Below are 9,988 nucleotides of genomic sequence, written 5' to 3' on the forward strand. Positions count from 1 at the left end.
CGGGCGCCTCCCGGGCTCCGCCGCTGAGGCCCGCGGGGCCCAGGCGGGTGCGGAGCCGGGCCCTGAGCGTCTCCTCAGCGCCGCTTGCGGGTGCCACGGCTTCGGGGAGCCCGGCCCCGCGTTGCGGGCCCGTTCTGTGGGGTACAGACCTGCAGACGCGGTGTGGTTCCCTGCTGCCTCACCCCATCTGTGCTCAGCAAAGCGCTGCTGCTCCCATGGCACAGCCCCTCACACCCCCATCCACCCGGCACCCGTCGCTACACAAGGTACCATAGAGTCTGGGCCTGGGGGGTTGGTTGGGTTGGGTTGGGTTGGGTGGGGTTGGGTTGGCTTTTTAGGTGTCTGTCTGGAACCAGTATTTTAGGCACATAAAGCATCCCAATATAGCCCCTGCTGGGATCAGGATCCCTAACCATCCCTCTTTGTTCCAGTTAGAAGGATATCTTTCATCGCTGTGGCGTGCTGCCAGCCTCTTTGCAAAAGATATCGTTCCTTCTTAACTTAAAATATCTGGTAAATCAAGGATAAAAAAAAAAATAGAGGGAAGATTGATCAATACACCACTTAAATCTTAGAGCACATCACCTTCCTATGCAAAACATTCGCAGCCGTGAGAAATCGCCTACGAAGGACAGGCAAAGAAAGACTGAGATAAAAGGGTAAAAAATTAACTAAAAAGAAGCCACTCAACCTTTACAGATGCTGGTCTCAATCAGGCATAGCTAGCAGTAGTTGCTGCATCTTAAGGAATTGCCTTCTCTGCTAGGTGAGCTTTGAGGTAGGATGGTTTAAAAGAGGCAGAAGCTCCCATGGGATGAGGATATATTGAGTTTTGGGAAGACTTACCACATAAGAAATCATCTCCAGTACTCTCAAGGTCTGTGTTATTTCAAAGATCATAAATAATGCTAAACTGCTGAATCTTGCTGTACGTTGGTGTCCTCACATATAATACTGAAACTGATACCTTCCAGCTACAACTTCACAAAAAGTTGCAAATAGAAATGTTGTTGACAGATCACTTTGTTGACATCATTTTGTAAATGCAAAGTAGTACAGAACTGTAGCATGTTACACTGGCTTCACCAAGTGCATCATAGTCTACCTAGAGACGTTCACTTTGGGACAGGACTGCTGAAGACGCGTATTTCTTGAGCTGTGAGAAGCTTTTACTCTTGTGGGCTTAATCACTCTGGGAGAAGGCTGACCCAGCTCTGGGAGAAGGTTGACCCACGAGTTTTTGTGAGTGAAACCATCTAGTAAAGGTGATGCTGAATGCTCGTGTTCCTCCATGCCTTTCCCATTTTAAGCCCATGACATGGAGCTGGTTACTTTAATGAACATGATTTTCTCCATCAGCTTACTCTTTTGCCTCTCTACAAATTATTTTCTGTTGTGGTCAGTGTTTTTGCACCAGTAGGAATTGCCTGGAGATCCAAAAATCAATTCACATATGTTGTTAGCTAGTGAAGTTCACTTTGGGTTCAGGCTGTCAAATCAGTCAAGGAAAGTGCTCCAAAAAAGGACCAAAAAAAAAATGGCAGCTCCTGGTTTCATGTTTACTTTTTCTGCAGAAATTAACCCTCAGGTGAACTGTGTTTACAGTATGCTAAAGTATTGTCAACTGTAAGCCGTCAGCCCTGTCAGCCTACAAGCCCAAGTAGCGGCTAAATGCACTTGTTCCTTCTCATGTGTTGCATTTGTTTCCACCTCTGTGTCCTCAGTGTTCTCAAAGAGTGCTCCAGCTAACACGCCATCTGGCTTGCATCTACACATGGCTACTCACTCATGTAAACTTGACTACTCGAGCTCCTCAAAGATATTTAAACGCCCGACTCACACTTACCTCAACAAGCCTGAGATTTATTCCTGTGGAAGGCAGATCCCCGAGCATTAGTGACCAGGCATTTCAGGGATGTTTCATGTCATGGGAGAAAGAAAGAAACATCCTTGCCCTTGCATAAACTGCGAGCATCAGAAGACCTGCCTGCAATATCTGTCTCCAGTCACAAGTTGGTATAATCGTACACTGCAGCCTAAGGGGAAGTCAAGGGGAGAAAGTGGACTGCAGGAGTGTCTAAGGAAACCAAGTGTGCAGGATAGTCTCAGTAACTGAGAAAGAACCTGAGTCTGGCTCAGCAGGCTCAAGAGTAGTTCCACAGGAAAGAGTTTTTCCACAGGAAAGCTAAGTGGGCAGTCCAGAGGTGAACGCAAGTTGGTTATGTTTCTGAAAGCTCACGTTCATTAGTAACCAGCTGACCAGTAAGTAGCAGGTTAGCCCCGAGTTTTGAGAAAAGAAAAAGATTGTTCAGCTGTGCAGGACTCACCTTTGTCATTTTGTTATGCAGCGCCTGTCTTTGTCATAGCACTGATGTCCACTAAATTGTATATTAACGGACCGTGAGTCATGGCAGTATGATTCCCTGGGGTCTGTCATAATGGCTCCATGGTTTGAATGATGTACTGAAAAACAGGAGCTGGTATTTTTCAAATCACAATGCGCTCACTTTTCTAGTATTTATAGCAATGTACTTTCAAAGAGCTCAGTATGCATAATAATTATTTCAATGTAATAAATAAAGCAAAGGCAGGAAGAATGGTCCTGTGGTTAATGTGCCAGGCTGGGAGACAGGATATCTTTATTCTATTTCTGACTGCCAGATGCCGTCTGGGACCTTGGAGAGACTGTTATGCCCAAATTTCCAAAAGATGCATCCTTTGCTCCAATTACTAATGTTATGCACAGAGTTTAGTTCTGGAAAAAAACAAAAAACAAAAAACAAAAAACACACCTTACTCAGAATTAGTATAATGGAAATAACAGTGTAATCAAATAGGTATTAGGTGAGAGCTAATTACTATAGAAAACAAAAGAAAAAAAAAAGAAATTAAAGAATGCTACTACAAAAAAAGTATCAGAAATAATAACACAGTTCATTTTTTTGTAGACACGCTCTTCCTGTCTGTCCTGTTTTTGGTGTTGTGTTTACCCTTCCATTGCCCCTCTGGGACCTAGGGCTGACACTGCCGGCCTTCCTCAAGCAACGGCTGTCAGGGCTGAAGCTGGTCATCGGTGTCTTCCTAACAAGTTCTTTGCTGAGAAAAGCAAAGAACTATTATGGGACTATTTTTACATGGTTTTTAACACACCTTTACACTTTGCTCTTTCTTCATTTGTCTACAACTCCATGTTACACCCAATTTTACTATCTGTGATGACATTTATGTATGTTATATACTTGTTCTTTGTGTTATCTCTAAACAAGCTTTGCCCAGCTCCCAGGTCTGCACTGCTTTAGCTGACTACTGGAGAGCTCTTCATAGCTGTGAGTTCTCCAGTGCTAAGGCTGTGCCCCTTTTTGTATCATCCTATGCCTCCTCTACAGTGCCCTATGTTGCACTCTCGGGGGACTCTGCTGTTATACCAGGTCTGTATTCCTCTACGTTACATCATTGTTAGTCATAAATATCTCATTTTATGCAGTACAACTTCTCATCACTCTCCATAAAAAATCCAAACCAGCTTTCTAACAGGGAGGGGAGGAAATAACTGGGGGAAGAGAGGAGAGTATCGGTTTTAGAAAGTGGTGTAAGTTCTAGGTGGGATGGGGAGGTGTGTGGGCAAGGCAACAAGTCCATGGTGTTACCAGGACAGAGAGGATGGTGTAAGAGCCTTAAGTCAGGACAATGCAGTTGTACCATACAAAGTTAAGCAAAAGTAAAACAGACATAGCCACCTGCTCATTAGAGATACTGCTGTTACAGCTGAAGAAAGTAAAAAGAAAGCCACCGACACATCAGGAAAAGCTCAGACAAACCAAGCCTCAGTCCTGAAGCCTTGCAAAGTCAATACAAAGCCTGTGGCCTCCTACCAGCAGTGGGTTAATTGGGCCACAGGACTAGAGTAGTCACATGCAAGTTCTGCTTGTCTAATTCTGCTTGTCTTAAAAAACCCACAACAGACTGACTTGGTCTTAAATCAAATCTTTGTGCCATGGTGCTTTGCCCTTTGTTATGTGCCCATGATCGAAACCAGCATGATGCAAATCATATGCTGAGATACATGGCAGGTGTCTGTCGCTCATCATGACATTTTTAAAAAGGCCAAAAAGGCAATGCTTGCTGTTTCTAGATTGATAGAGGAGGCTACTTCCAGATCCAGAAAGTGTGCTTAGCACCACTCAACTTAAGCAAATGTATGAAATCATTTATGGATCTTCTTCGCAGAGATTCTGTACCTTTAGAGACTGACGTGGGACGTGAGCGTCGATACATAAACACGTATTAAGGCATGCATGGCCCACCTGTAACCTCTTAAAGGATCCAACAGACTCCCATACTTTCTAATGCAGAAGGGGCTTCACTCAACAATATGCTCCTCTTACAGTTAACCATAGCCCACAGGTTTAACCTGGAGATGGAAAAAAAAAAAAAAAAGATGAATTGCACATGCGATGGGCACATGGGAGAGGGGTGGCAGGGTGGAGGAAGGGTAAACCATTACCTGTCAGTGCAATGGTGGAAAAAAAGGTCAAAGATTTGGAAAAGTATCTTCATTTCTCAAGTCCCACTTAAAGCTCGTTAAAGGCTATACCGTTCTTTCTTCTTATTTCCAGTGGAAATTTTCCATTCAATGGAAAATAATCAGCACCAGGCACATTAAAGTTTTCCAGATGCCTTTTGAATAATGACACATGTAATTAAAAATATAGTGAGTAGAATAATCACATTGAAATGTTGTATTTTTTGCTCATTTTGTAGTGGGAGGTGATCTGTGATTTGCCTGAAAAATACTGAAAAACTGAAAAATAGTGAGCCCATTCTATATTAGCACTAACAAACCCAGTGAAACTAAATAACAAAAAACAATGTAATTTTTTCTAATATACTCAAGACTAAGTGCTTATTATAATCATTGTTGGGACTTCTTCATACCTGCAAGTTAATTCGGGAAATAAACATCATACTTTACCAGAATAACTCCAAGTTTGTGTGCTTCAAACACATTCGAAATAGAGTAAGCTAATCCAGAAGGAGTAATTTTTATTCTGTGATAATGGTGTCCACAGAAGGACTTCATCAGGCTGGCAATTGATGGAAAACTGTGTGTAGAACAACCCTTACAAATGCTTTGCACAGAAAGGACATACGGTACAGTGGACCATACACTCCCTCAGCTTATACTGAGCGAAGTTAGTAATTAACTAGGAATGAAGAAAAAAATGTATTCTTAAGGAAAGAAGAATACTACTGACGAAATGAGATGTTATGTTAGTGAAGGGATGTTTAAGATCAGATTCATTTCCAGAATGTAAATAGTTCTCAAAATGCATGAGGTGTATTTTCATTATTTTCACTCACTTGCTTGTCCCATAACTAGGTTGCTAGCTGACGTGAGTCCAGTATTCTCCAGTTTTGTAATCAATGAGATTGGTGCAAAGAGAATCCAAGGCATGCACGTAATATTGCCATACTGATTTGATGGCACTCATTTGGTACTGTTGTAAAAAAATGTGGAAAGGCAGAAGCTGGTCCCAATCGGATGTGTTCAGAAAGACTGAAAAGAAGCTTGAGAGAACTGACATAGTTATTAGGATGAAACCATGCTCTGCAGCAAGTGTGTAAATGTTCCAAAATATGTTTTGAACCAGCTTTTATGGCCAGGCCATAATTTCATTGGAAATAGAGTTCAGTATATAGAATATCCGTGACTTACACATTATCTAAAGTATATAGATCCCAGAAAAATTAAAATGTACAACATAGAATAAGCAATTATTCTATACAAATATACATGTCTGAAAATATACAATTTTTCAACCACTGAAATATGGTTTAATATAACAGCGAGGCGTTCTACATGTTCTAGGAAGCAGAACTTGCGGCACCCCTTGCTTGCAGTGTTTTGGCTGCCTGGGATAAAAGGCACGTTGCCTTCTGTCCTGCTAGCGAGGCAGCACGCCCGCCCCTGCGAGGGGCCTGCCACCGCCGGGAGCCATTCCCACCGGCTGGAAGCCCGCTGCTCGGGCACCGCTCTCCCAGCAGCCTACCGAGAGGCGAAACCACCATCCCCATTCCCCAGGGCAGAACAGAGAGAGGCGGCGTGGGGCCGCCGCGAAAACAAACCCCCAGCAGGGACCGCAGCTGCCCCGAGCGAGCGCCCCGTCGCCACCGCTGGCCCGCAGCGACGGGCCCCGCGGGCGGCGCCGCTGCAGCACCTCGGAGAGCTCCCACCGGCCGGCGCCGCTGCCGCCCAGGGGCGGGGGGAAGCCCGGGCGGCGGCCGGGGCGGTACCGGCGCCGGTGGCCTGCAGGGGCGGGGGGGCGGGGCGGGGAGCGCTGCCGTGCGTACGGCGGGGGCTGTGCCCGGGCGCGGCGGCGGGCGCGGGGCGGGGGGCGGCCGCTGTGTCGGGCGGGGCGGGGGTTCGGGGCGCTGCGAGCCGGGGGCCCGGGGAGCCGCGTAACGTGCTGCAAGCCCTGCTAGCGAGATCCCAGGCAATTAATTCTGCGGTTGGGCTTTGCTTAGTTTTCTTTAAAGGGTAGTTCATTAATTTTATTTCGCAGTTAGCATTCATGTAAGGTGCTGCTCATCTCACTAGCGTTCTCACGCCCAGCCAAACAAAGGGCGCTGCGTACTGTCAGAGCAGCCTCTGCCTGCCGCTCCCTCCCACGGGGAGCCAGCGGAGCGGGAAGGGAAACCTTTCCTCTCAAATCCTTATTTTCTGCCCTCCCTGTCAGGAGAAGCCGGGCTGGGAGGGAGGAGCAGCGTGTCTACCTCTTGCTACCCGCGGCTCACGGAGCAACGCACACCCACAGCCCCCCCAGTGCCGTGCCGCCGGTCATCCTTCCCCCTGCGAGGCGGGCCCGTGCCCGGGAAGCACCGCCCACCCCACCCCACCCCACCCCACCCCACCCCACCCCACCCCGGCTCCCGGCCGCCTGGCGCCCCCTCCTGCCGCCCACGGCTCGGCTCGGCTCCGCAGCTCCGGGCCGCGCACACCCGGGCGAGCTGTCGCTGCCAGCGCGCTCCTGTCCCCAGCGGTCCCTCCCATTCCGGCTGTCCTGCCTCCGCCACTTCTACCACCGTCCGAGCGGGGAATGGATGGATGACCTGGCGGTATCTCCCGGGGCTTTGGGTGGCTCACAGCGCATCCCCCTCGGAGACATCCCCCAGCTCCCATCCTGGTTAGCGCAGTGAGGCGGGAAAGGAGCTACAATGGTTCCTGCGAAGGACCAGAGCACAGCATGGGTGGAGGGGAATGATGTGAACTGAGCGACTAAGATCAGCTGGGAGGCCAGGATCATCATCTGAGATTCATGTACAAGGGAAAAAATAACAATAAAATGGAGTCTGGACTTGGAGATGCCTTTAAAAAAAAAAGCGGCTAAATTTTAGAAACCTTTTGCTGAAATAACCCCAGTCTTGGGTTTTTACTTCAATCCCACATTGAACAGAAAATTTCAAGAAAAACAAACGAAGTCAATTTAAATGGTCTAAATAACAAAAAGGTCTCAGTTGTCATGATGCTGGGGACAGCCCCCAACTGTGGTGCCTAGATGGTGCTTAAGCCCAACAGAAGGACCTGAATCCAGACATGCAATAATTCTGACTTGATCATTATGCTATGATGCTTTTTTTCCTTAGGAATACATGCTTTTTCCTACAGAATTCAATTTACAAATGTGTATATACACATCTATGTGTGTGTGTAGATACAGAGACATAACCTACAGTGCTAGGCAAGAACTAATATGATTCTTTACTCTCCCTGTATGCATAATCAAGTTAGCTGCTACACATACACACATTAACTACACACTAACTCTATGCTCATACGCAGACTGGCATTTTCTATTCTTTCAGTGTTTATATGTAGACTGTTAACATTGAGTGACTGGAATAAACTGCATGCGAAGTGTGCTAAAGAATCAGTAGAAGGAATAGCACCAGCAAACCAAAGCGCTCTATTCATGCATCACTCATTCCGATAAGGGCAAGACCTTTGTATTAAAATAGCAACTGGGTATGCTCTCCTGAGCATGCGTGCTTGGAGGTAAAGGGATGAGCCATTACTAACGTAGCTCGAACCTGTGTGAATGGCAAAAATAGCTCACGGGCTGGGTAAGGCATGTCAAACATTCAGCACAGCAGAACCAACTTTGAGTAAGGAAATACATCATAGTGGAACTGGCCTAGATGGAGGCTTAATACTAAAGGTGAAACAGAAAGGTTCAAGATAAGAACTGAAGTGCTTTCTTTGGAAGCAGAAGCAATATCCCGTATCTGTTCTACTTTACTGAGGACAAGAACCCCAACTGTGGGTTATAAATGCCTGAAGTTAGACCTTTATAAAGGACTGCTTAAAATAATGGGACTAAGTGATCCCACATACCCCATTATAGCTGCTCAACGTGTACAAGAAAATCAAAGCTGTGTTTGTTTTGTTGTGTATATGTTTCATTTTTGCACTTCAGGCAATTTACATTACACTAAAGATAAATTTAGTGATGGGATAAACATTTTCCTTCTGGAATCTGTATGAATGCCAAAGAGCAAGTTGTGCTGAGCTGTTATTTGGTGAACCTGTTCCAGGTCTCGTTCAGACTAGTAAAAGTCCACTGTAAGCACAGGGAAAGAAAAGTAATGGAAGAAATTTTGCTTTGGGGTACTTCGTGCCTCCAAAATGAGGGCTGACCCCATTCCCACTGTAAATGAAAGCAGGCTGAGGGAAGGCTGCAGGATGCTGGGCAGTACTCGTTGGTTGTTGATGGTTTCTGCGTACAGGCTGAAGTAAGATTAGTTGCGCGGCATCTCAGGAGGGCAAATGATACATTTCACTTTAAAGACTCACCTCTGAGCGCTGCACTGGTACTGTGCCCATTTCTTTTGTTGAGTGTGCTGCTCTGACCAAAGCTGGGTACTCACAGCTCCATAGTTACAACCACAGTGTATGACTGCATAATGTAATGCAGGGCTTCCTGCCATTTGCCCCCCATCTCCCTTAAAATCCTGCAGACTGTACCGATCCATGGTCAGTGCATTCAAAAGAAGAGTCAGGTCTCAAAGCCTCTTCAGGAACTGGTAAATCCTACAACTACTCAAATAACAACATCAGTGTCTCTTTTCAGGGGTGTATATTGAAATAGTCCTTAAATTTTGAGGGGATGAGGAAACTGGCAAGAATACTGCCATTTGTGAAATGATAATCCAGAAATCTCCTGGACTTTGTGCCCCGCTGTGTGGCTCTTCCAGCAGGTATCACTGTGGTTACAGTGCCCCGTGAGGAGCAGGGCCTGTGAACATGAATCTTCTTCCAGTTGTCTGAAGAAGGTCCTATTTACTTCTTTTTCCTGATCAGGCGGTGTATAGCAGACACCTACTACAACATCAACCACATTGGTCTGCCCACTAGTCATGACCCACAGGCTCACCCCAAGACAGAGCTCACGCATTCCCGCTGCTCTCACAAACAAAGGGCAGCTTCTCCCAATCACTGTCCTGGGCCGTCCTTCCTAACGAGCCTGTATCCATCCATTGCAGCACTCCAGTTGTGCCGGTTATCCCACCATGTCTCCGAGATCCTGATGAGATCACAGCCTTGTAACTGCACACTGACTTCTAATTCCTCCTGCTTGTTCCCCATGCTGTGTGCACTGGTCCACAGGCACTTGAGATGCTGATCTCCCAGAGAAGGTAAGACATCTGTTCCCACCTGTAGGCCCTTCCATATTTGCGTGCACACACCTGGAATGACCACACTTCAGCTCTCTTCTATTGATTAAGAGGTTTCTCCTGTCCACATCACCCTGCACACTCTGCTTATAAAGTTTGTCCATCACTTCCTCACTTGGTTGTGGGTTGTCATGTCGCTCCCACCAGCTGGCCTGGTGGTCAGGTTGGTTTCCTCACCAGGTTGATCAGGCTCTGATCAGTCACTTGGTAGCCACTACATGACTGCACAGGCTTACTTCAGCAGGAGCTTGGGCAT

This window comes from Falco biarmicus, chromosome 2, assembly GCF_023638135.1.
Source record: "Falco biarmicus isolate bFalBia1 chromosome 2, bFalBia1.pri, whole genome shotgun sequence".
Classification (NCBI taxonomy): Eukaryota; Metazoa; Chordata; class Aves; order Falconiformes; family Falconidae; genus Falco; species Falco biarmicus.